This window comes from Pipra filicauda, unplaced genomic scaffold (genome assembly GCF_003945595.2).
Source record: "Pipra filicauda isolate LSUMZ 115617 unplaced genomic scaffold, ASM394559v2 scaffold54_size4384275_pilon, whole genome shotgun sequence".
NCBI classification, from domain to species: Eukaryota; Metazoa; Chordata; class Aves; order Passeriformes; family Pipridae; genus Pipra; species Pipra filicauda.
In genome coordinates, this window is record NW_024104698.1 from 1917784 (window position 1) to 1945500 (window position 27717).

At 33.8% G+C, this 27717-nt stretch overlaps 1 protein-coding gene and 1 long non-coding RNA gene across 5 annotated transcripts in view; one reads left to right on the plus strand and one right to left on the minus strand.

Moving 5' to 3' along the window:
- Positions 1 to 27717, plus strand: part of MGAT4C (MGAT4 family member C) — a 343947-nt gene that overhangs the window by 142080 nt on the left and 174150 nt on the right. The window lies entirely within an intron of this gene.
- Positions 1595 to 10873, minus strand: LOC113994191. 2 transcript variants are annotated; one of them, XR_005565816.1, is made up of 3 exons: positions 10668 to 10873; positions 5949 to 6045; positions 1595 to 1883 (listed from the first exon to the last, which is right to left on the minus strand). It is a non-coding gene; the product is annotated as an uncharacterized LOC113994191 (long non-coding RNA). The 2 variants fall into 2 exon arrangements; XR_005565815.1 differs by lacking the exon at positions 5949 to 6045.

Sequence of the window (27717 nt, forward strand, 5' to 3'; positions counted from 1 at the left end):
TGTTAGAGTTGCAAACTTTCTTGGTATCTATACAAGTATTTTAATTGACATTTTTCACTTCTCCCTCTCTATACAACTGGTTGAAATAATTTGCTCAGTAGTATTTCTAAAATTACATACTACTTTGGCCACTGGAAAATTGAACAGAAAAAAAAGTACTGTAAATGAACAGGTAATACATATGGCTACATATAATCCCTGTATTATAAAAATTACCTGAATTTTACAGCTAAGCAATAAAGGAAATATTTTTTTTAGATTCAAAAAAAAATCAGATATTGTATCAAATTTTACCATGATATGGATAATGCTTTTCCTGACATATAAACCAGGAATATTGCTATTACTTAATTTGACAGAGTTCATCAAGAAGTAATTAACTGAAATTACAATGATAAGACTTCGAAAGATCCTCAGAGATGCAACAGAAATCACAGACCGCCACTATTGTTCCCTTCCGGATATCAAGACTTGTTGTAAGGATTGTGTTCCATGTAAAAATAGATTTTTACATATATTTGTAATGAAGTAAAACAGACCCTTGTGGATCAGTCTTCAATCTACATCACCTTTTTAAATTATGTTTAAGTTTTTGTTATTCTTCACAACTAATAAATTAGAGGGTCATTGGAAATAACCAGGAATAATGGAGACAGTGATAAAAAGTATGTCCTGCTTTCGGTTTCTGGTAAGGAAATACATAACACCATCCCCGATTCTTTTAATATCTTTTGTCTTCCAAAAGACAAACTCATTTTAGACAATGACCTGTGTATAATTTCACATGTTAAAATGTGAAATACTTTTCATTGCAAAGTATTTTTCAAATTTACATAAGGTGGAATATTGGTTATTATTTAATCCAATTCTAAAATGCAGCCATCTCTCAAACAAAATATAAAATACACTGAACTGTTGGACAGAGGAACAGAACAGACCATTTGCAGACAGAAACTGAAGTTAAGTAACCACAAGAATTTAAATAGTATATGGTTTTTCAAGATATAATTTCTCTAAAAGATCTTTGGGAATTACATGTTCAAAAAGTCCACACTGTTATTTATGAGGTTTTGCCTAATTTTTAATAAGAATGCGTATATCTGTGTGTGGTCTTGTTTTGCTGAGGTCAGAAAATTTAATTTACTAGGAAGGAGTACTGTGTCTCTACTTTCTTAGATAACTGCCTAATATTTTCAGGAAAACAAATATGTCTCACGTTCAGCTAGCTACACATTTTTCTAAATTGATATAGAGTACAGAGAGTGGGTTTTTTGTCGTACCGAATCACTAAAAATAATTGTCTGTAGTTTTATGACTACTAGGTTTATAGATTCATGGTTTTGGTTTTACTAACTGATATTTTTTTAAATTACTATCCTGATTGAAGTTTTGTTCTGTTAACAGGGAGTTGAAAGAAAAAGTAGGGAAGTAGAAAACAGTAATTTTTCTTCATTGTTTTAGTATCTAACAATAGAATTACATATGCTGCCTCATAATGGCATATTCATAAATAATATACTGCTGACATTAAATAATAGCAAAGGTGGAAAGTAGGAAGAGTAGAAAGCATATCTCATTATGTGGATGAGTTAGCTTATTTTAAAGTTACTGCATTTATTGTGTTGATTTTGCAGTTTTCCTATCCGGTTGATCAATTGTTTCTTCTTTAATGTGTCTGAGATATTTTACGTCCCTTTGTATTTGTCTCATTCTGCACTTTTACAGTATCTGATATTAGGGTCTGTTCCTTTTGGATATGCTTTGCTTGTGCTCTCCAAATTTCATGACTTTGAGCCAGTATGTGTTGCCAATATTTGAATACAGTTCGTAAATTCCATGCTTTTACAAGATGATGACACTTCATAGCTTCTCTAGGGACTGCCCTACAACAGAAAAGCAGAGAAAAGTGATGTTGATGGGAGTGTTTTCTAGTACTAATTCTAGTTTTCCCAAAGTTAAAATTTGACAGAAGATGAATCTTCATTAACATTTTAGTTTGGAGCAGTAATGTACTTCTGAAATAAACCTCTCGAACCTTCTAATTTATTGTGTTTGGTTTTGACTACAAAGTATATAATAAGCAAGATTACTTTCAGACTAAAATAAACTGGAAAATCCATTCCAGCAGAGCACCCTGTTCTTTCTTGTAGGGCAGATAGGAGAATTGAAAATACAGGGGTTGTACCACTTACTTCAGTGCCTACCAAGCACTCATACAAAAAGAAAGTTTTCAAAACACTGAGAACTCTCATCATATTTGAAATGCTCTATATGAAGACAAAACTAATTTGTCAGTCACCAGCCCTCAGGTTTTACAGCTAAATCCTTTGTCTTCCACAGAGGGTTTTTTTCTTGTCTTCATATAAATTCCCTGTTCTTGTCTTTTCCTTGCCTACTGTATCTTGTTATTGAGCTACTATAATTTTATTTTTTTTTTATTTTTCATTTTTCTTAATTCTTTCTTTTCCAGCTTCTCTCTACTGGGCTCACCAAAGGTTCAAGTGTAGTTTTGTCTGTGGTTGTGAGAAAAGGTGTTTCATACCACTCCATCTGTGGGCTGACATCCTGAGTCCATCTCCACAGATCTGTACAGTCACTCCAGGGTTGTATCAGACACTGGTTGCCCTCACTAGGTCAGATCCTTACCCTCTCTAAGATGCTGCCCAGTGCAGGTGCTGAGACTGCCACAGTGCCCTCTGGCTGCCAGTTCCTGATTGGGAAAGCGGGTCTGCCAGAACCTGTCCTGTTTCCCACCATGGGTTGCCTCCACTGTCACCAGCCTGGAGAGAGCTCTCGGCCCTTGCGGGATTTTGGCATGGATTGTATTTAGTCCAGATGGTCAAACTAACTATAGCACCATAAAAATCTTCCCATCCAAGTGAACATAATTTAGCTGTAGGGTCTTCATTGCTTTGACCATTTGTAATCATCCACTACTTGTGAAAATAGACACAGTATCAGAATTGTGTTTCAAACTTTTAGGAAGAGACTATCTAATCCCTATTGTGCATAGTATTAAATAAGAAGATCACTGTATATTTGTGAATGTTCTAGTGGGTACATAAGAATTAAAACTTCCTGTGTGGTCACTGATATTATTGGAACATTAGGGAGTTCTCTGATATTCTTAATAAATCTCTATTATTTAATATAGTGAAGAAAAAGTATTTTTCATAGTTATTGGATTGTTACAGCATTCCATAAAAAATTATATTTTTTTACAGATAGTTTAAGGAAAGAACTGTGATAACTATTGTTAGGCTGATCCACCCACTTTGCTATCTTCAGCCAGAAGTAATTTCTCTCATCCTTTTAAGACTATCAAGTTTCTTGTCATTGGCTTCAAATGATTAGGCCAATCTATCTTTGAACCATGATTTTAGCAAAAATGAACAGTCATTGTTCTGCTCTATGTCTTTCAAATTCTAACAATGAAATCAGGAGAGGAAGGTCTATATTTCATCTACTTTCCTGTGTGAGAAAAGCTATTCTTCAGTCATTCTTTCCAATCATATATTCAGATGTGGAAGAATAAAAAGTTGATGTGACAACAAGTATCATTCTGGCTGACTGTATAGCTTTACCTGAAGATGAAGTATCTTTCTTATAAAGTAACAGCAGAATAAGTTGCCTGAGACAGTAAAAGTTATGTAGTTTAACTAATTTGCTGCTTTTTGTTTTTATGTCTTGAAATTGTCTCATCTATTTTGTGAACCTTGACACTGAGATGTTTTAAATTTATATTAGAATTTACTTCATGTAAATGAGAAATCTAGTTATCCTTCTTCACACCTTCAAGACCTTCTTCTGACTCCTTTTCAGTGCTTTCAAGATTTTACAAGATACTTGCAATGGTATTAAAGATAGAGGACACAGTAATGTTTCTTAACATATACATGTGCACAAATTTGGGGTGTTGTTTTTGTTCTCTGAGACATGTTGTCATAATATCTGAATAACATCATCATAAAGCTTAAATTTCATCTGTTGTCACAGCCTTCTAATATGCTTATCTGTAGGTCAGAGCTTTGAAATTGGAATATGAATGGCTGTTTAGTTGATATTAAAAAAGTTCCATGAGGTAACTCCCACTTGCAGATGGATACAGCATGTATCATAGCAAGCTGTGTTCACTTATCACTGACACTGACATTGTCACACAACCATGGATTATTAGCTTATGCAGCTTTTCAATAAACTATCAAAGTCACTCAACGTGATGTTCTTGGTGCTTCCTCATATAGATGCATTGAAAAAAATTAAATCCAGCCCACTGACCTTTTTTTCCACAGATAAAGTACTTCTTACTACAATACTTTTCCAACTACACAGAACTGAGTTGAGTTCCTTTAAACCCTAAAAATATATTTTTAGGGGGGTGTTTTATTTATTTTTAAGTATTTATTTTTTTATTTTATCTAATTTATTTATTTCAGTTATAAAGTTATGTTTTTATTTATAAAAGAAAGCTAAAGGTCTTCTTCCCAGGTATAGAATGGAGTACTGTTAAACAGAGGTTTGTGTGACTTCCTGCAATACCTTAAATTCATCGAAGTTAGATTTCATCTTGGTTTATGTATTATTATGCGTTTCATACAACCCTTATCTGAAATTAATTTTTAATAGTTAGCAGAAAATGGCAAATAACTATGATAACAGCTATTATATATTTTCAAAAATACCAGACTGAATTTTTGTGGTTGATGCTATTGCCACAAATATAGTTAAATATTTAACAATCATAAAAAGTTTTGGTACCTCTAAGAAATTGCTAGAACTTAGGTATTTCATGACTCTGCCATCTTTAATTTATTCTACAAATTGTACTAAAGCTTCTTCAAGTAGGGTCAGTTTCACCACAAATATTAGTTCTTTATATAATTGAGGTATATTTTTTATTTCATTGTATCAGTCATGTTAAAATCACTGAAGAATTACCTCACTATATCTTATCATTTGTTGTTACTTTAATGATGATTTATTCTTTGAGTTTTAATTTTGATCTAAATACTATTTTCTGACTGAATTTTAAGTTTGAGTTAATCTTTTTCTACAGTGTGTATTACAGTTAGTCATGCTTTCAGTATTAATCACAAAAGCATAATATTGTAAATACTACTATTTTTTTTCTTATTTAATAAAAGATGCACTTTCTGTCCTTACAATGACACATCTATTCAAGTTGTAAATGCTTCTCTACTGCATAGTAGTGCTCATAAGAAATTAAGATGTACACTCTCAGTATTACAGTTTTAGGCATATTTTTCCTGTCACTGGGGCTGACAAAGTTTGCAGGCATTTTATTTGTTACATTTATAATTTTACTTTTTATATCAGTGGATATATTGAGAAGGATAACTAATTGTATCACTAAAATAAGATACCAGAAAGGGTTATCTTCAAGATGTGGGGTGCATTCAGGCTTGCATTCAGCCTGGAGGTAGACATGAACAATTAACTGAAGCTGATATGAAGCAGGTTGGCAGTATGGAAAACTGGATTGAATATGGAGTTGTGGGCAATATAAAGGAAGAATTCTATGCAAATTCTGTGAAAATTTGACTTTAAAGGTGAAAAGATGCTTTTGAAACTAGAATTGTCTTTACACTGACCAGTATTTTTGATTGAAAATATTTTTTGAGTATCAGAAAAACTGGACACATGATACTTCTGGCAGCCTCAGATGAGACACTATCCATGTTACTGATGTCTGAGCTCAATTAATGCTTTTACTCAGTTTTATCATATATACTGCTGCTTCAGTTCCTCAAATATGTTAAATCAGAAAATCAGCTGTAAAGGAACAACAGGAAGTTTGGTATATGAAGTGTGAAAGAAATTATAAAAGCAGACAGAATTAATTATGTAGCAAGGAGAGAAGGAAAGAGTCCAAATTTTTTGACATAATAAAGTTCTTTAGATGAAAAGGGAAAACTACGTGTATTTACCTTATGCAGCACAGTGATGCAAATTTTTAAAATCTGATCTCAATTTCCACTTCACTCTAGTTTTCCTGTGTATAAGATGTATCTTTGATGACACAAGCTAAATAAAAAAGATAAGGATGTGTTTATATGGCTGAACAGGACTGATGCTGGCAGCAGGTGCCTTTGTGAGAAGAGGCTGTGGCTGCCGCGGACCTGTCCCAGTCGGATCCATTCGGCTCCAGTGCACCCCCCACGGGGCACAGCTGTGCCTGCAGCCGAGGTGGAGGCGCCTCTGGGAAAACAGATTTTAGAAAGGGCAAAATACCACATTGAGAGTGGAATGGGGAAAAAGACATGAGAAACAGCCCTGTGAACACCAAGGCTGGTGAAGAAGCAGGGGGAGGAGGTGCTCCAGGCTCCAGGGCAGGGATTCTCCAGCAGCTTATGAAAGAGGGAGATGATGGTGCAGATATCCATGCTGCAGCCTATGGAGGACCCCGTGCCAGAGCAGAGGAAAAGTGTGAGGAGAATGGAGAGGCAAAGGGGAGCTGTTGTGGACTGATCCCCCACTCATCTTCCTCTTGCACTGCTTGGGGACACGGGGTGGGTAGAAGAGTTGGGAATGACAGGCTGAAGTTGACCAGTTGAAGTTGGAGTGAATTTGGGGATGAAGGTATTTTAACCTTTGCTTTGTTTCTCACCATCATAGTCTTTTTTTAATTGACAATACATCAAACTAATTTTCTCCAAATTGAGTCTGTTTTGCCCATGATGGTAATAGATGAGTGGGCTCCCTATTGTTTTTTCGACTTATGAGCTTTTCCATCACTTCTCCCCATGTCCTGTTGAGCAAGGGGAGTGAAAGAGCAGCTGGGTCATCACCTGGCAAGGTCAACCCATCGGATAAGTATTGGATCGTATGACAACTTTGGATATAATTTATGTAAATATTGGAACATAATTATGTAAGTGCCTGTAACATACAATCTAAGCATTTTTACTGAACTGGTGATATACATAGAAAATCTAAATTGTGCTTATGTTTTACACCTCCAGTCTTCTGGATATAGATATCTTTTATGCCTAATTGTTCAATGATAGGCTGCGGTGTGCACTGAAGCAGGATGAATACTTCTGCTGTGTTGAGTAGCTGAAGCAAAATGGGACATGCGGGTCTGACTTCCGGTCACAAAACTGTCTCACAACAGGCAGTGCTAAAGGGGAAGGATGACTTACATCCCTATTATCAAAATGCACTTCTATTTTTAAAAGTCTAGCAGGTTGTATCATTCTTTTATTATTGCCTTTGCAGTAACTACATTTTTTACTTTTGTTTGGGATATGTTTAAGAATGAGACAAGATGGGGACCCTCCTTTTGTAGACTCTAGAATGGAGAGAACTTTGCTGCAAGACACACAGCAATTACACTGTTGCTGAGGATTCATTCTGATATGGGTTTTCTTCACTCTAAACTGTATGTGTAATAAGCACACCGAATTTAATTGGAAAAGTTTTGGTTAATGTTTTTAAGCATTTATTTAATTTTTTCCTATCAAGGTCCACAGTAAAGCTGAAGGTCTTACTAGAAATGAATTGTGCCTTGGCTCTCAAACCAGATAACTAAGAAGTTAATTTTTCAGCCAATGATCTCAATTTCATATCTCTTTTCTATGTGTTGCAACCCAGGAAAATGGTTTTCATGGAGTCTTAGCCATAGCCTGGCATTACTTATTCAAAGACATTAATTTCTGCATGGAAAAGAAAAAATGTTATAATTGAAATATTTATAAACACATTTAAAATATTTTTACTAGTTTTATATCTGGATTCATATGGCCAACATGAACTAGTAATAGTTTGTATGATTTGGTATCTTCTGCGATTTTTTAGTATTTTTACAATATGAAAAATTACCTATATAATGTTAAGCGTTTTACAAAATTCTGTGTGTGAAATCTTCTTTGACACAAAGTGGAACTTCTCTCCTTCCTGGATTTTGAATAATACAAATTATTCTAGAGATAGAAATACTTTCTATTTAATATGTTATATCTTTTATATTTATCTCTAGTTAAATTTGGTTACTCTATATATTGTTCTTACAGCAACCTTAGATAATGATACAGCACTTTTTTCTTCACTATACCACTCTAAATATCACTTATTGAGACTTTCTTTAAAATTTTTTTTTTTCCCTGTAAACCTTTACTTATTCTGCTAGTGTTTTTACAGGATTTCCTTTTTCCTCTAAAGACTATTCAGTACATCAGTCTCACTGCTTTCTTTGTGTAAATCATTTGCTTCTCTTTTCCTCTGTATCTCCATTAAGCATTATGGGGGGATCAGTATACACATATAAAATTACGGTGACAAATGATAAACAGTTTGGCAGACAATGCAATAGAAATCAATGCATGCTAAGGAGTTTCAAGATAAATTAATTCAGTTTCTCTCTGCAAAATCAGATCTTTTGCCTGAAATAGCTTATGACAATATTTCAAATTTAAAAATAATTATGAATAGTTTATTATTATTATTATTATTATTGTTATTGTTATCGTTATTGTTATTGTTATTATTATGGTCTGAATGCAGAATAAAGATAGAATAATAGCATGTACTTCCTTAGATGTTCTGAATAACAATACAAAAACACAGACGTATGCTCAAAACAGAACATACGTAATTTTTCATCCAAGCTTCCCAATTTAAACATCTCATCTAGTCTCGAATATAAGTATGAAACCTAAAAATGAAAATCAGAAGAATCCTAGGTCTCTAAACATGATATTTATCTCATCCAACAACATATTGTACAGTTATCTGCATGAGTGGGGACTAGTTGGAAAAATTAATCACATATAACCACTTTAAGAATAAAAATTATTTATCCCACCATGGTCAATCCGCTACAACTATTCTTGCTTGAATTAAATGTTTTAATATACGATCTGGAGAATGCAAAATGTTGATCAACTGTACATATATCTGAAACCATTGGTGTTTTAGCCTAATAACGTTTAATGGGTGACTTGCTTTTGAGTATGTTTTTATGTAATGTCTGCATTATAATAGTAGTCAGATGCTGACAATAGTCAGTTTTTGGTCTATTGTCAAAATCATATCTGAATGAATTTTCATGCAGAGACTATATCATGCTTTTTTAAATTCTTTTTTTCCTTGCACACACTCAATATGTGTATGTGTAAAAATCAACGTTTTGACAGAATAGGAAGCTAAGATACCATCTTCGTCTTCTTTTTTAGCAGAAATTTCAGTTGTGGCTTTTTTATTCAGACACTGAACCTGTTCCTTGACTAGATAAGAGTACTATTGGACATTGTGAAAGGTAATTCAAATTCGCCTTATTGTTACCACTGATTATGAAACATTAAAGACATAACAAAACTCTTAGCTTTAAACTTGACATTTGTAGCATTGCAAACCTTGTCTTTATGAAAGGAAGAAGGCATTTTCTGTTTATTTTTTAGTTGAGCATCATGCTCAATTAAATTAGTCTTTAGTAAAACACATCTGTATACGCAGCAAGAGTATGTAAAAGTTCTAAATCTTTCTTAAGGTTCTTAATGTTTTTTCAAAAATAATGGTAGCCACTTAGATAAATTTGTTGAGATGTGAGCTCTCATCTCATTGTCTTGTGCTCAATAAACTTGTTTGTACTTGGAAGCCTCCCCCCTGAAAGAATCTCATTTTATAGCCCTGCTGTTGTTCTTGACCTTTGCCGTGACTACAACCCTGCAGCATTTGAGCTGTCAGATAAAACAGTGGAAAGAGGCCGGTGAAAGTTGTAGAAAGCAAAAAGCTTAGTAATGCACTGATGAATTTCCTACCATCACTTCACCTCCATTGCTGTTACATTTCCTTAAATAATAGGGAGACTTTTCCTCTAATGGACAGTGGAGGCTGTTTGCCTAATGAGAACTTGCAGAGACAGCCTGCCGTGAGTCTTTATCTTTTAAACTGAGGTGAAACAATCTTGCCTGGCTACAGACAAGTGACTAATAAGCAGTCCTATTCAGGTGTACCTGTCAGTAATTGTTTTGGTGGGAGATTTTTTTTGTTTATTTTGGGGATTCTGTTTTCGTTCATATATACTATTCTATGTGCAGTAGAGCATTAAATTGCTTTCCACTAGGAACAAGTCCCATTCAGGGGTCGTCAAGACCACGCTACCTGATGGAACAGTATTCATACATCTATTTCTATCAAGAATTTTGCAGCTGAAACCTCCAACTAATTAAGAGATTTTACGCTAGATTACGTTTTTTTAATATTATTTGGGAAAAGCTGAATTTTTGTTTAATATCATGTAGAGAGATAACAGTCATTCAATGGATAGTTTATGTCTCCAACTGATATAGCCACTGAAAAGCAACTAATCATTGTGTCAAGATTCCTAGTGAGTCTTTCAGTATCTGCTAGCAATGGTTTCTGTTGAAATTATTATATATTAAAGATAGATTAAATTTTTTCTTTGTCACTAGATCCTCTTTTTGGAGTCAGGGGAATGTGCTGTTTAACAACAGAGATAAATCTAGGGCATATTTTTGTGTAGGTGTATTCAAGCCTAAGACTGTCCTAAAATCTTCTAGAACTCCTGATCCTGAAAGTGAATAACCTTTAATTTTAAAATAATGCATTTTTTCTAAAAGTCAATCAGCACATTTTCAATGGATAAAGGTCACATTGACCCAAACTATATTTTTGTTACAACTTACTTTCCGTGTGTGGTGAGAGACCAGCCAGCAGTAGCAGACTGCAGGCTCTCGCTTGGTCTGTGGGGTGAGCCAAAGGGAACAGGCAGTGCAAAAAGTAATGGTGCCAGTCTGCGGCCGTGGCAAAAACTGCTTAGAGAAAGAAAAACACCTGAAGCAGCTTGGGGCAGGGTGGGTCCTTCTCTCTTGGTAGGATCTTTCCCCTCTGGGTTGGCAGGAGTGGTGGCTACAGTAACAGCCGAAGCAGAAACTGCCAACAGAAACAGTTCTGCTTCCTGTGCTTAAAGAGATAGTCCATCAAAAATGGCGAAATGGGATAGAATACATAATTGGTCACACCCATCTAATGCTAAACCCTGTCTCCTTTCCCTATAACTAGGACAGAGTATTAGAAAGATGCTTTGTTATATTTTGCTGCCTCTTCCCAACTTGTGGTATAAATTAATGCAATTAATTGGTATAAAATTAATGCAATAAAGGACATGTAAACTATAACATTTCTGGTATATTACAATTTTTTTACTCTCAGTCTTTATAGCAGTCAAATATGTCCAGAAATCAATTCATTATTTTCAGTTGAGAAGTGAATGTTCTATACCAGGATGAAGCATAAACCAAATGCAATTAGTTTCTTTCCTCTTTACAAGGACAGTTTATTGTAGACCAAATGACAGACTTTATACTGCATGGGTTAAAAATTATTCCTGTATCTCCTTCCCCACCACTTCCACTGTAAAATGAAATTTTTATTATATTAGTACTTACTAAGGCTTTATGAAAGACAGCTCATTAGATCAATCATTTAGAATTCACAGTATTTTAAATGAAAAATCTGTAAGTCAGATTATGACCTTGAATGTTTTGTGTCTGTCTAATAAGCAGTGGTGACAAATACAGCATTTAAAAGCACTTAAGGAGACATAATTCTTTTAAAATTGTTAAATTCATAATTCTTTTTTAAGAACACAAAACAGAAACTAGTTAAACACTTGCAAATCAAGTGTGAGTTTCAAATACTGAACAGGAAACAGCATCTCATGAAAAGCCAACTTTTTTTCTCCTTTAGAAACATAATGCATTCTGTGTTAGTTGACTTCTGAGCATGTAATGCTAAAGATGTTAAACTTGCTAAATACCAAAAAATCTGTACACAGTACAATGTTTTTCCTTTTAAAATGAAAATATTTGGCTAACATTTTTATGTACATTTTTAATCTGGAAAATGTCACCTAAATACCATAGATATTATTTCAGTGCTTGTGTCATTCATTTGATGAGTTTGGATTTTTTTAATTTTCTTATCCCATATGTGTTCTTTTCTATGTAATGCGTGAAAAGTAAAAGAAAACTGGGCACAAGAGAAAGGAAGTTTATCTGCTCTAACTACATTGCTACTTAATGAAAAAAAATGTACCTGATTTTCTTAGCTCTTTAGAACCTCAGCAGTAGTCTAGAAAATTACAGTTAGAATGCTAGTTGTAGAAATTCGTATTTTACTGACTAATTTCCATTTTCTTCTTTTGCTTCATAAACTATCAGAAAGATGGGCTATCTGGCAATTCTACAGCAATATTTCCATTTATTTTATTTCTTTAAGCCTGGTTGTTTCATTTCTTTCTAAAGAAAATAAAGAGATGAAGGTATATACCTCCTTCTGAATGAAGTAGAATTGCTCCTCCATAATTCCATGTTTGAAAACAGCTTTAACTTTTTTCATTTCTGCAGTTGTCTTGGTTTTTTGGCCTATGTTATCCTGTGAACACTAACATCCTTTAGTGTTCACAAATATACCTGGCTGTCCCTTTTGAATATATAAAAAATTACTGCTTTGCTTAAATGTGAAACTGAAATGCTCAGCCAATTAAAACAGCATTGAATATTTAAAAGAGGAAAAAGTGTCACTGCTCCATCATAGCAGAATATAATTAGAAATTGCCATGTAAATATGTTGATATTTCGATAAAAGTCTAAAGTAAATTCCTTGTCATGATAAAAGAAGTGAGAGGCAAAGTGAATATCCAAATGAGGTTTATCTACAGATTTAGACTGAAATTGTCCTCCACACTGACTAAAAAGAGAGGAGCTAGTAATCAGGATCTGGGAAGAAATAGTTTTTTCCATTCATACTTCCAGTTGCTGATGTTGCTTACGGAGATGCAGCACTATGAAGTTCTTTGCATCTTCCTAGAAAAGTCATGTAGTCACAGGACAAAGATTTGCCATGTGACGGTTTCTGACACATTTTGTTTATTTAGTTTTATTATTTTTGAAATTCACTTGCCATTTAAAAATGGGACTGAATTTTATAATTTCATTTTAGTAGAACTTGCATGAATCGGTCGCTTTCTGAGAATCCAGTGGCATCCTTATTCACAGATCTGAATAATAGATGTGCTGTACAAACATTCGACACTCCTCTGTAAAACCTTATACAGATCTCAGTTACCTGGAAATCTACAAGAATCTGCTGAAAGAAGTTTTCTGGGAATCAGAACTTTGTGCTCAATTTAAAGTAGTAAATTCATCTCCCTTCAAATCTTTCATTAGTCCTTTAATCTTCCTTCTTTCCCACTTCCCCTCCTTTTTCTGTAATATTCCTGAATGAGTTTTCTTTCAAGCAAAAAGACAAAAAAAAAACAAAAATAGGCCATGCTTATAAGCACTTATGGATGTGAAAAACCTTCAGACTACCACCAGTGCATTGCTGCCTTAATTCGGCTGTCTGCTAAAACCATTGTATTCTCTCATTCCATGCACCTTAATGGATGCATTAACTGAAGGGCTTTAATTTTAATAATTTTTATTCAGTTTTGGTTTATTAATTCAGTTTTGGTTTCCAACTGTAAAAAAAAATTATTTGTGGAATGGGAGTTATACCATCCTATACTAATTATATGTAGTCTAAGTGCCTTATGAGATTTATTTCTTAGTACCCCAAAAGGCTGGCCCTTCAAATGTAAAGCTATTGTCTTGGTAATACACAGGTCCTTATAAATATGAGAAAGGCAGAGGCATTTTGCCAGATACATTTTTTTCTTTAAATACATCTTGACACTATTACACTGGTTAATTGGTTTGTGCAGCATTATTCCAGCATGAAATAACAGACATAAAGCTTCTGTGAACTGTGACTTTTGTGTCATCCTGGTAGTTGAAAATAAGATTGCTTACTATAAAATGCCTTTTCTGTAATGAGTATCACTGCTGTATCCCATAAGATTTAATTACAAATTGACTAGTTCAGCTTTGTACAAGGCCTTGGAGATGAAGGTTTTGGCATGGCAATAAAGACTTCTTAAAAAATTTTTCTCCCTTCTGTTTGATGTGATAATCAGGATTTGTATAGATACAAATATGTTATGCAAACTGTATACCATTTTAAGAATTCTCTGAAGAATTCTGCATATATCCAATATTTGTATGTCTCATTTTCATGTGTGCATAAATAATTACTTTAATAAGTAAAATCTGGATTTTGTATAGGCCATTGTCGAACATATATATTCCATATATCTGTCTAAATAAGGATTACTGTATTCAGCGTCTGAGAGCATACTGATTTGGGTGCATGTCTATGTGTATGTGTGTATGTGTGTGAACTTTCTGAAAATTGGCAGAAAACTGGAGAGGCTGGACCTAAGGTGAAAACTGCAGAAAATGTCTCTGCCTGAACTCATTGATTATTACTCTTACAGCACAGTGCAATGCACTCACTAGGTGACAGGCTATGGATGCGTTGGAGAGGTAATAAAAATAAAGCAAAAGAGTTGCAGTCTGTCTCCTAACAGGGAATTTAGATCCAGAAAAAATGCATCTCAGTCTAATGGGCTACCATGAATACCAGTTTTAATATCTAATCATCTAATATGTAATTTTCTTTTCCAATCATTCAGATTGGAAAAGACCTCTAAGATCATACATTGCAACCATTATGTACATGTATCTCAATTCAGTACTATCTTCCACATGACTTACAACTACACAGTTGTCTTTAAATTATATCATTTAGTGACTATTTATTCTGTGACTGTCTCTGATATAACACATTTATTTTCTATTGTAGTGTAGTTAACAGTATTTCTTTTTATTTGAGGTTACATTATAAAAACACTGAATTGTTGTATGTATAACTATTATATAACACATTGGTAAGTTACTGAATCATTTAACTGATCTAAAACTATATGCCACAGTAAAAAGTAGTTCATTCTATTGCTGCTCTATGCAAACTGCTACACAATGTAGTAATGCAGCATTTCCAAGACATCAGTCATACTTTCTGTAAGTAAAATTTACACTGTGAAACTGTTTGCTATAATACCATTTGTTTGTGTTTCTGTCACCGCAGCTGCAACATATTACTTTCTAAACTCATATTATAGAATACAGGTTCATAAACTGGATACATAGTTTGAATATTTTCTTTTTAGGTACATTTTTAGTAATCTCAACATTACAGTACTGGTGGAACTGTTTTGATTTTTTCGTTTTTTTTTTTTTTTCAAATAAGAAAGGCCAGATACTATCCACTCCCTCATAAATCATTGAAGAGTTGAAAAAAGCTCTTTTATTACCTCACAGAAGGAGCACAGTTATTTATTATTTTTAGTGATTCTTGAAGTAAATTTGTTCATCATTATGTAAATTAAGTGGAATAATTAATTTCTGTTGAAGTCTTTGGAAAACTTGCTTTCAATCCCATGATATCTGAATTTCACCATAAACATTTAAATTCACACTGAAACAAAAAAAATAAAAAAAAAAGGCAGAAAAGGTAGTTAAAGGAAGTCAAGCCTTTTTCTTTTTGCTCCACATACTTATATTTCAGAAATACTTAGCATCTGACACTGCTGGTAGAATATGAGCTAAGCTGAGAATTAGTTCTTCAGTTGAATTGAATAGCTCTAGATAAATCAGAGAAATATTTTTGTATTTCTAGTTTAAACTCAGTACCTAACAAAAGATTTTTTTTGCTTTAGAAATTGTGTATATGTTTAGAATGGACATTAGGTTCTCTAAGAGGGGTCCTTCCCATCTGCTGCAGTTCTTCACAAACTGCTCCAGCATCAGACCTTTCCACAGCCTACAGTCCTTTAGGAACAGACTGATCCAGCCTGGGTCTCCCATGGGCCACAGCTCCTTCCAGGAGCTTTCCTCAGGGCACATCTACCTGTTGTGGCATGGGGGGCCTCCAGAGGCTTCAGTGTGTATATCTGCTCCGCTGTGGTCCTCCACAAGTTTCAGGGAGACAACCTGCCTCACCACAGTCTTCACAGGCTGCAGGGAAATCTCTGCTTTGGTACCTGGGCACCTCCCTAAACCTCCTGCTTCTCTTATCTTGTGTCTGCAGGGCTGTTGCTCATAATTTTCTCACTCCTCTCTCACCACTCCTGCACGGTGTTTTTTACCCTTTCTTAAATATAATATCACAGAGGCATCACCATTGCCATTGGTTGGATCAGCTTTGGCCAGTGGTGGGTCCTTTTTCAAACAGACTGGAAGAGGTTCAATCTGATGTGGAACCAGTTCCTGGTCTCTTTTCACAAAGGCCACCACTGCAACTCTCCAACTGAAAAACTGTAGTTGCATAAACCCAATAAAATCACACAGAATATTTGGCTTATTTGTAAGTGTAATGTCGAAAATGTATTTAGGAAGTTAGCTTGGTCAAATCATTGAGGCTTTCGATGCCCCCAAGTTAATTAAATTATGGTGTGACACTATAAATACTCTCTGGTTCTCAGTTGGTTATGATTGTTACTGAGGTTGCCCTGCTGTTTAACCACTCCTCCCTTTATTGGTGTCATTTTTACTAGTAATGGCAATGAAAGAAATTTAAACTAATGTAGTTGCAATCTTCTATATCTGTCTTTGCCTTCTCAACTCTCAACTCTCGACCATAACTCTCAGTTATAGCATTCTCTAAGCATAGAACTCTGCCTCTCCATTAGGATTGATGCTTTGGTCGACTGACTTTCACTACTATTCATTTTATTAACATTGAGTATTCATGCTACCAGCCCTGCTTAACTCCTGAAGTATAGTGATAAATCTGAGTTAATTTTTCATGTCTTGACACTTTTCTTTAGGCAGCATTTCAAACTGTTTGTTTCTTCTGCTATTTAAATCTACATATTCACATACAGAGAAAGAATGTTTGATGCTTAACCTCATGAAGTTCAGCTAGGGGAGGTTCAAAGTCCTGCACCTTGGATGGAACAAATCATGCACCAACATATGCTGGAGTCATCCACTTCAAAAGCAGTTTGGAGGGAAAGGACCTATGGATCCTAATGGACGAGGCTGAACATGTGTCAACAATGTACCCTTGCTGGAAAGAAGCTGAATAGTATAATAAGCTGCATTAGACAAAGTATCATCCGCAGGTCAAGGGAGGGGATTCTTGCCCTTTGTTCACTGGTGACGCTACACAGTGAGAGATATGGAGATATTGGAGTCCAATAAAGGGGCACTAAGATGATTAAGGGACTGGAACATCTCTCCTATGAGCAAAGGTTGGGAGAACAGGGGCTGTTTAGCCTACAGAAAAGAAGGCTCAGGGAGGTTGTTATCAGTGTATATAGATAGCCAAAAGGAAGTTGTAAAGAGGATGGAGCCAGCCTCTTTTCAGTGGTGTCCAGTGAAAAAGACCAGAGGTGATGGGCACAGACTGAATTTTCTGTGTGCTCATGAAATAGCTTTTTTTAATGTCCAATGCACTTATTTAACTTTACTCATATTTATATTAATCATAATAACATTATTTCCACATAAGTACTCTTTATTCTCAACTACATATAGTTACATATACTGTTAATCCATTGACTTCCTTTCTCAGAAGAAAAAAATAAACACAGCAGGGCATTTTATGCTTAGTGCATTTAATCATAGGGTTTTCTTTGTATGTGTGTGATACACCTCCCAACTGCAATAACTGGCAATGAATACTCACTTCCATTTCTGTTCTCATTGAGTATTTTCCATTTTTTCCAATGCCTGTATTATCCCTTTTTTTCACTAGAATACCTCATGATTCTTTGCATGACCCTAAAAATTGCATATATGTATATATATATATATATTTGGCCTTCCAGTAACCCAAGATAAACAGCTAGTTCAGAGTAAGAATAAGTGCATGCTGATTTTGCGGCTAGCAACTAATGCATAGAAATGAGTAACTGCTTAGTTATTGCTACCTTTTCTACGTGGGGAAAATTAAAAGATGCCCTTCCTTGTCTTTCTCAGTAAGAAATTTTATTAAATGTGTAGACAGTATTGTTTTGAAAAGTCTCAACAATAGATGAAGCTAAGAATACATTTAAGTACTTTTTCCTTTCTTTTTCTAAACTGCCCTCCCTACTTCCCTAAAAACATTCCATAACTTTTCTTTCCTTTTTTTCTTTATTAGGATTCCTATGAAAGATCTGTTCACTGAACATACCACTGCTGTTTTACCTTATAAAAGCACCATGACTGTCATTCTCTTACATGGGGCTGGAGGAAATACTGGTTTATTGATTTGTCCCTCCTAGATCAGGTCCTGGGGAATCAGGGACTTATATTATTCTGAATGAAAGATTTATTTCTATCAAATTCTGTCTTGAGTTGTTCATAGGAAAAGGGACTCCCACAAAATGTGCTTCATTATATATGAAACCTACTTTCTCTTGGCAGATCAACAGATCACAAAGAGAGAGGTACAATAGGCTAGAACCAGTTAGTGTTCTTCAGTCTAAGGAAGATACATCAATAAGTTTTTCATATATAAATATAGTAACACAAGCAGTATTTTTTGTTTCTCTAAAGATTTAAAAAAAAAAAAAGAGAATATACACTATTGTCATGAAGGTTTCTCTGTACATCTTCAACCAGACTGAATAACAGTAAGAAATACTATGTGACCTTTCCATAAAACTGAGTTTTCAGACTCCCTTACGTACAAGGAGTGCAAAGAAAGATAATACATTAAAACTCACCCTAAAACACTAATAGTTCAGAAGTATGTAAAGACATACTATCAAGGATTCTACTGAAATTTTTTATATTTTAAAATATAGTAAAACTGGCATTTTAATTTATTTTTTAAAATAACTGTTGTTATTTTTTCCTCTAGAACAGCAATTTGTATGGTCTTAATGAACAGTCAAGGAGAGATTTCCAGGAAAAATGTGATAGAAATCAAGAAAATAGTACCATAAACTACAGTAAAGTTTTTAAGATATATTCATTTTAACTATAGAATAAGATTCCCCTTATTTCTTTGTCTTTTAAAGCAGACTAGTCCAATGCCAGAAATACACAACAGGGAACAATTCTGCACTGATGGAATAAATGCCATAGCAATGCTTTAGGTCTTTTACTTCTCTCTTTCCTTACAGAACAAGAGTCAATACTAGTTTATCTTTCTCACATAGGCAAAGATGTTTCAAGCATGCAGTAATACTTTGAATGGAATCACAGGAAACTCTGAAGCTGTAGTTTGTCACTTTTCTGCAAGTTTTAGGGAGGAAAAAAATCTGCCACTTCTACAAACATAAAATCTCCTAGCTCATGTGTTCAGCTCTGTGATGATCTTAAAATGTAAACCAGAATACAGTATTTACCATGGCAACGTATACATCTTTTTAAATGGCATATATTAAGAAAACCAAGTTTTTACACTCAGATTGTACTTTTATGTCAAAGGGAGAGATTTTGCTAATCATTTATGTGGGCCTTGTCTTTCACTGTCAGCTCTATTTATCACTCTCTACAACACTGTGACTATTTAGGATTGTCATCCAATTAACAATATCTAAATCACGATACAAGTCTTTCACACATGCCTCAGATAGAGCTATCCAAATTTCATGGTTTTCAGTTCATTAATTTTACTCATGAACAGGCCCATATTAAAAATGCAGCAATCAAATGCTTAATTTCAAGAAAGGTTCAGACTGAAATGATCATAAAAGCAATGATAATGGGCAAGATAAAAGACTTCTAGTCCAACATCTTGTGTTAGACAGTGGTCATTTGTGGGTGCAAGTATAAATTACTACTTCACTCAGTTTAACCTCACAGCTTCTGACATCCTGTGCTTAGTAACTTCTGAACTGAAATTTGTTTCTGCATCCTCATGTTTGATATCACTTAATAAGTGCAAAAGCAGTTATATTGGCACAGCATGTTGCCAATAAGTTTCACAACTCATTTGCACATTGAGTGAAAAAAACCCAACTTTCAGTTCAGTTCAAGAATTTTTTTCAAATATTTCTTTTGATTTTATTGGGGGTTTGTATTGTGCGAAATAGTAAATAACACTTCTCTCTCTCTCTTTTGCAATCATATATTCTCCTCCAATCATTTCTTTTTCCAGGTAAATGATCCCAGTTGATTTAATCTCTCTTCATATAAAAGTCTTTTTATACTTCATTTTTACTTACACTTTTTTCTTTTAGTTGGCGAAACCTGAAAGATCTTCAGCGTTCAAGATACGTATGAATTATTCAATTATGAAATATTGCAGTAATGCTTTATGATTTTCTTTTATAGTTTTTCCTGTTTTCCAATACCTCACAACTTCAATTGCTGCTAAGAACAGCTGTTTTCATAAAATTAACTACAATGATCCCAATACTTTTTTGAAGATGTTAGTTTAGAACCCATTGTTATTTATAGATACATATATATACAAATATGAACTTTTTTCCATAATTTTTGCTTTACTCTGATAATATTAGATTTCTTCTGTCATTTTACGGTCCAGTCACTTAATAATATAAAACACTTCTGCAACTCTTTGCTGACAACTTTTAACTATTCTGAATAACTTTGGTGTCATCATATGTTTGTTTATTGTTTAACACCTTTTCCAGATCATAAATCTAGGAATATACTAAAAAGCACAGGTTCCCTAACAGGTCCCCAGAGCACTTCTCAGTTAACCCTCCATTGTTAAAACAATCATCTATTCCTGTTCTTGTTTTGTTGATCTTTATTCAGGTGCTAACTGTGGAGGGTGGCAGCATATAGTTATTGTCTGATTTAGAAAATCTCTATCGCAAATAAGCAAGTGTACAACTTATTAGAAGAGCACCTCATAAATTGGTCAGAATGTACTTCCAAAAATAGATCCTTAACTTACAGAGATATTTATCACCTTTACTTATCAAAATACATAAATACATCATTATATATATATGTATATATTTGAATAATTTTTGAAACCTATTATGAGATGAATTTTAGCTGTCTTGGATGGCAAAAGAGTAAGCTAATGAATATGCTGTTGACTTCAAATTTCAGCGTCATTCAAAATGAGCTTTTTGTAAGGATTAATATGTCCTGAAATGTACTGGTTGTTAAAGTACTCTAATCCCAAAATATATTTTAAGAGTTAAAGTTTCAAAGTGACTAGAAATCAATTTCAAATAGAAATGAATCAGTTTCTTGTAGTTAGTTTTTAAGTTATCAAAACAAAGGATTTTACTTTCCACATATCTGATAAAAGAAATTTACAGTCAGTAAACACATTCTCATATGAAACTAATAATTATAGATTCAACCTAGCAGGTTTTTTTTATTCTTTAGATTACAAAACTTTTTATTAAATGTTGGGGGGCAGGGGGAGATTGTGAATATTTTTTTCATAATTAATTAAAATTAAAAAAACCTGTATATCAGTTTTTTACATGGAGATATCATGTTTATGCATTGACCTAGTGACTCATACTTACAGGTCACTAATATAAGTTGCATATATATATATATATATATATGTATATATATGTACAGTTCATAGACGTGATGGAAAATATGATATATGAAAAAGTTCATATAATGCTGTTGAAGCCCTAGAAGAAGACTTGTTAAAAAAAAATCAAACCCATATATTATTTTGATAACACAAACTCTGCATGAAAGCTAAGCAAGTATTGAAAATCATTGAGAAGCAAATTCTGTACTGTGCTTATTGCCAAACCGGTGGCAATAAACACTTTCTCCAGAGAGTCATTTTCAGTACAGGTACTGCAGATATCTATGTAGAATAGTAAAAGTAGCAACAGTGTTTCTGGCATGGAACAAACTGCTTGACAATGCAAGATGCCACAAGGAATAATCCAAACAATACAAGGAGGAATTACATTAATTACATTAATGCATGGATGATGTGAACCACAAATACATTTTAATGTGTATATTAATTACTTGTGTGATGAACATTTTTTATAACATGCTAAAAGAAACATTTTACATTGTTTTGCCATTTCATCCAGTATGACAATTGCCTGTTGATATGGGTTAATAAGCAAATATCCTGAAGAGAGGAATTTCACTTCTAGTGATTTGGATGGCACTTAGTACAGTTCTGTGTTATTCTACTACACCGAATAACTGATCTGATCTGACTATATATCTGGTCAGTAAAATCAGTAATCCATTGTCCTGTGTTTATGGATAATCACAGCAGATGGACTTCTGTGCATCTTTGTCCCCAGCTGCTGCAAGTCTTCTCTAAAAGCAACTGTGTTTGGCTGCTATGTGTCAGCAAAGCAGTTAAACTTCAACATTGAGCCCAATGTACCTGAAGTCTCACTGCCTACAGACTGAGTAATTAAACAAACATTGTAACTGGAAACATGCAAGTGTGCTGTGATTATTTTGATTTTGTGTCAAAGCCCTTCTTATCTAATAAGCACCTTCACTAGGTAGTTGTTCCTTCCTACTTATCTTCTATTGTTATTTCCTAATTCTCACTACTAATGCCAATCAAATTTCTCATCCATCTCTAAATCGTTATAATATTAATATACCTCTAACACTTGGTACTACTGACTATGGGATGTATCAATTGTTGGCTTGGGACTTACCTTAACAAATTCGTGCACCGGTGAAAGACTCTCTAAAACGTTTGGAGACTGTTGTGCAGTTTGGACAAAATCCTAAAGGTAGTTCCACTAGGCAATTTGGTTCTCCTTTTGCCTGTTTCTGCTACATGGGGAAATTTGAAAAAACAATCTGATACAATGAAAAAATATTTGGGTATTTTTGTTTAGTTTTTTTTTATGCTTTTTAAATCAATGATATGGCCTATTTATTTTAAAAACCTCTATGTAGTAGGATTAATTTCCTGATATCTTAAGATGCAATCGTACTTAAAAGTTTATTTTTGATATTTTGTTAATCCAAGATCTCATTCAAAACCATTTTGTGTTATTGAATAGAGAACAATGAGCTCAATTTCACCACCACCAACATTCTCTTTAACACCAGGTTTTAGGTGTCAGTCATTACTGATACTGGATATGTCTAATTGCATGACAATGAGTCCATTATAATTATTAGTTGCATAAATAAAAATGTATTAATAATGTATATAATTTTATTTTAAATTGATCTTTTGTGGGTTTTTTTTAAATAATTCTTTAAATTAGTGCTTTCTGGGAAATTTGCTTCAAGAGGTTGACTTCTTACTATAAAATAAATTACAGTAATGCTGGTAAGACTTTAGGAAGTCTAGATTGCTATAAAAATGTGTGATTCTTCTCCCTGAAACAATTCACAAAAGTACTCATTAAGCATTGACCTCATATTAAGAATTCATTCCTTTTTAAAATGAATGAATAGACGACATAACAATTTTTGTGTTTCTTGCCTGCATCCATCTAAGTTACATGGCAGATTGTTAAAGAATTTAGAAAAAATAAGTGTTGCTATGCAATTAAGGCCAATTCCAAAAATATATTTTCTGGGTCTTTTGCTTAGCATGGGGCTTTCAGAAATTTTACAAAGCTAAAATAATGAAAAGGAGGCATTTGGTGCTAAAGCTACTAAGAGTAATGGATATGTAAGTGGGTATAAGTAAATAACGAAGAAATAACTTTCAATCCCTGTCTATCCATTGAAAGGTTTCAATCATTGTACTTGTATTACAATTCTCCTTTCTACTTGTAGCTCTAGAAACCATTGCCCTCAATCAAACACTCACTCAGCAATGCATCCATAAAACAAGACATCTTAGTCTAAAAGATGCCAAAACTCAACCTCGTTCACATCTTTGCTGATGCTACCATCCGCTTATTCTTTCTCTCTCCTTCCTGGCTGCACATCATACATACTGAAGAACATGTCAAAGGAGAAGCACACACCAGAAGTCTCTGTGTGCAGATGAGCAATTGCCTAAATTTACACCCTGTAATCTGTTGGAAGGGGGAAAATTTAAGCCATGCATTTCTACCCAACTCATAGACCGTTTAGAAAGAAAGAGACCTAAAGTAGCATAGATGTCTGTCTATGTAGTTCTACCATCAAGGTTATTACATTTCCATATTTTGGCTGGTCATCAGCTGAAAGGGATTAAATAAAAATCTTTAAACTTTTTAATATTCCCACCAGTCACTTTAAAGTTTTTATCTTCAGACGATAAAAACTGGTAAGACAAGCAATGGTAGGATTTTGAAGAAAGTCCTAATTGTTATTTGCTAGAGAGGAACTGTACTTTACTAGAGTGCAGTACCTTTCAGTATTGAGCTGCATATGCTATATTTTAATGACTCTTGATGGATTTTGGTTCAACTCAGAGATCACAGCTGAAATTCAGTGAGTGGAAGACAAGATGATGTTGTATTTGCATCTTCTTTCTTAACAATATCCACTTAAATCATCTGCTGCTACCTTTAGCATATCTAAAAAATTCTTCATTATTATTTCAGATACCTGTTTGGAAAAAGGTGAATAGAAATAGTATGACAGAAAGTTGTATTATCACAAAGATTTTGAACAAATAATACCCAGTTCTGTAAAATGCTTTTGCTCCTGAAGTACTGTTGCCTACAAGACAATCGTAAGCACTAGAAGACCCAGCGTCTAATTTACAAATGAGAAAGTAAACTTCTCTCTTTGTTTGCTGTGAATCTCTTGCATTGTAACTTACAGTGTCCATGTAACTTACAGTTGGCAGTACTGTATAGTGAAGCTGATCAGTGCTATTAAATTTGACAATAATTTTCATTCATGATGATGTTTATACTTTTATATTTTTGCTTTTATGTCTGCACATAGCTCAATAGGAAGTTGTATTCTTACTTCCCCTATGGCGTTGTAAAGTTCCTGTACACATGTTGTCCAATGGAGGGAAAGGAAATTATCTGTATGTTGTCCTAGAATCGTAGAATCAATTAGGTTGGAAAAGACCTCCAAAATCATCAAGTCCAACCCTTGATCCAACACCACCATGGTTACTAGACCATGACACTAAGTACCACATCCAATCTCATCTTAAAAACCTCCAGGGACGATAAATCCACCACCTCCCTGGGCAGCCCATTCCAATGTCTGATTATTCTCTCTAAAAAATTTCTTCCTAATATTCAACCTAAACCTGCCCTGGCAGAGCTTAAGACCATATGGTTACATAATATGTAGCAAATGTGACATGGTTGGAAGGAACATGAATTAAAATGGGTGTGTACATGTGTGTCTTTGATTTTGCTTCAGCCTCTTTTACATTAATTCTTATTATTCCACAACTGTGGAATAATAAATAAATAATAAATGGGATTCTATGTGCAACTACTACTCATTGTTGAGAGGTGTTCATGCCTGAAGTTACATTTGGCAATGTTATTTGTGTCACTCCGCTTAGTATTTACTTTCTCATGACACATGACTTTTTTTCAACCAGTGGTAATTCTAACCTTATTTAGGTCCATAGTGTTTTAGTTTGGTATAAAAGGGTATTTTTGTAGTTTATTAAATATGATCATGTCTCTGTCTAATTATTAAAAGTAGCCTTCATCTCCTATTTTTTTTTACAAAAACATAAAGAAAGAGTGAAGAAATATTTTCTTGTGAGGTATTAGGAAATACAAATAAAAATGGAGTGCTAAATATTAAAACTTCTCTCTCAACTGATCATGAAATTTAACTGTAACAAAAATTCAAGGCATATTGACCCTAATTTCATGAAAGAAAACTCTGTCACAATAAGCAAATCCTCAGAGGGGAAAAGTTAATAGACCTGACTTTTATGATAATTTCTCAGTTCATTCTTGGGTCTCCCAAATACTTTCCGTACACATGTAAACATATACATGTATATTCAGTTCATGATTAAGAACTATGACTATGATTACCTATACCTTTATGTAAAACATCTTGTTTCCCTCAGTCACACCCTCTCACATAAATCTTTTTTTAACCATGTTATAATTGTAAAATCTGAGAGAGTAAGGCTTATCTTTTTCTCTCAGGTTAAGTTCTTGGCACGCAAGAAGATGCTGAGGAGACAGAGTTTATCTCCATTAGTTAAAACAAGGATATCGATCATGACCTGAACATAAATCTCTTAACTTTTCCCTGGTGATAACTTCCAAGTAGGATTAATGTTCTTTGGACCTAGCTCACAAGAGATTAATAACTTTTCTTTTTGGCAACTCTACCTTTTAAGTGAGTTGTTAGATATAATCCATGGATACAATGCAGAAAGGTAGTACTTACCAACATGACTTAATACAATAGAATAGTCTTTGTTGCAGCTGCACTTTATCAAAATAATATACTCAAATTCTGTGGCTATGCGGTACATAATATATTTTCAAATATGAAATTAATATTTCACAAAGTATTATCAAGTAATCCAAGAGGGTTATAATTTAATCTTAAATTTTGCTTTTCTTTTAGTGTGCTTGAAAAATTGTCTCACTATCAGTGCCTGTGCCTGACCTTCATGACATAACCACCTGAGTAAATTATACTGTGCCAGATAATCCTTATGTTCATTTAGATGACTCATTCCTTTTCAACCTAGTAAGTAGTCCTGGACATTCAGTTTGGCATTCTGATATTACGTTGTCAAAAGACATTCACCAATTCCTTACAGATATGACTGAAAGGCTCATTTTCTGTGACATTTCAGCCCTTATTATCAACTCTCCCAGTGATGCTATTGCCTCAGTCTTGGAAGAAGAAATTGAAATTCTTCATCAGAAACCATAACTTCAAAAATTCTTTTTTCACACTCACAATGATTCTTATTCTACAAGATCCTTCTACTTCACATATTTCAAGTTATATAACTTATCATCTGTAAGAAAAACTGGTCTTTTTTTCTTTTTTTTTTAGTTGTATCTTGTCATGATTTTTTCTTGCTATTTTGTGTATACAGAATCAAAATGATCAATTGTTTAATCTTCTTTTATCTCCCTAAATTCTCAAACTCTATTCACAATAAACTCTCCATATTCAAGATACCAGATCCTGTTCTCCAAATTCTTTTACATGTTATGAATATACAAGTTCTTAGTAGTTCTGAATTAAAAATATGAATAATCATATGCTTTACCAGTGTTAGTATTTTTAACTCAGTTGATACTTACTATAGTAAACTATTGGATTAGATGACTGTTCAAAGGCTTCTCCATGCATTTTTTCTACGTATTCTCTGTAACCTTGAAACAATCAGCAGTTTTCCTATGTAATGTTTGATAAATTTAGTGTTTGATAAATGACTGAGTGTGGAAATATGACAATCTTTGCTCTATCAATAACTGCAGGTGCTAAAAGTGTCTTATTTTCAGTAGTAGATCCAACCCTGAAGCAAGCATTCCTCTTTTTCAAAATTACATTAAAACACTTTAAAACTTCTAGTCTTCACATTAGTTACCCCCTTATTAAATAACATATCATGGCACTATTGACCTGACCTTAATCCAAAATCAAGCAGGTTTCAAATGGCCCATAACTTTTGCTGAGGTTCCCATAGTCAAATCTATCTATCCATAACAAAATCTAAATTCTGATTATGTCAGAATATCAATCCCGACCAATTTCAATTTATAACATCTGTTTACTTATGTATGCATAGCACAAATGCTCTCACAATTAAGAAATCAGAATGCTTAGCTGCTGATAAACTGTACCAGTGCCAATTTCTGACTCTAAAATTGCAAATAAAACTGCAAACTCCTCTAGCCAGTTTGCTGCAATTAATAAATAGGGAAGAAGGTGGATGATACTTCTTTTGCAGATGATAATTGCATACTTTGATAAATAACTCTAATTCCACTGCCTT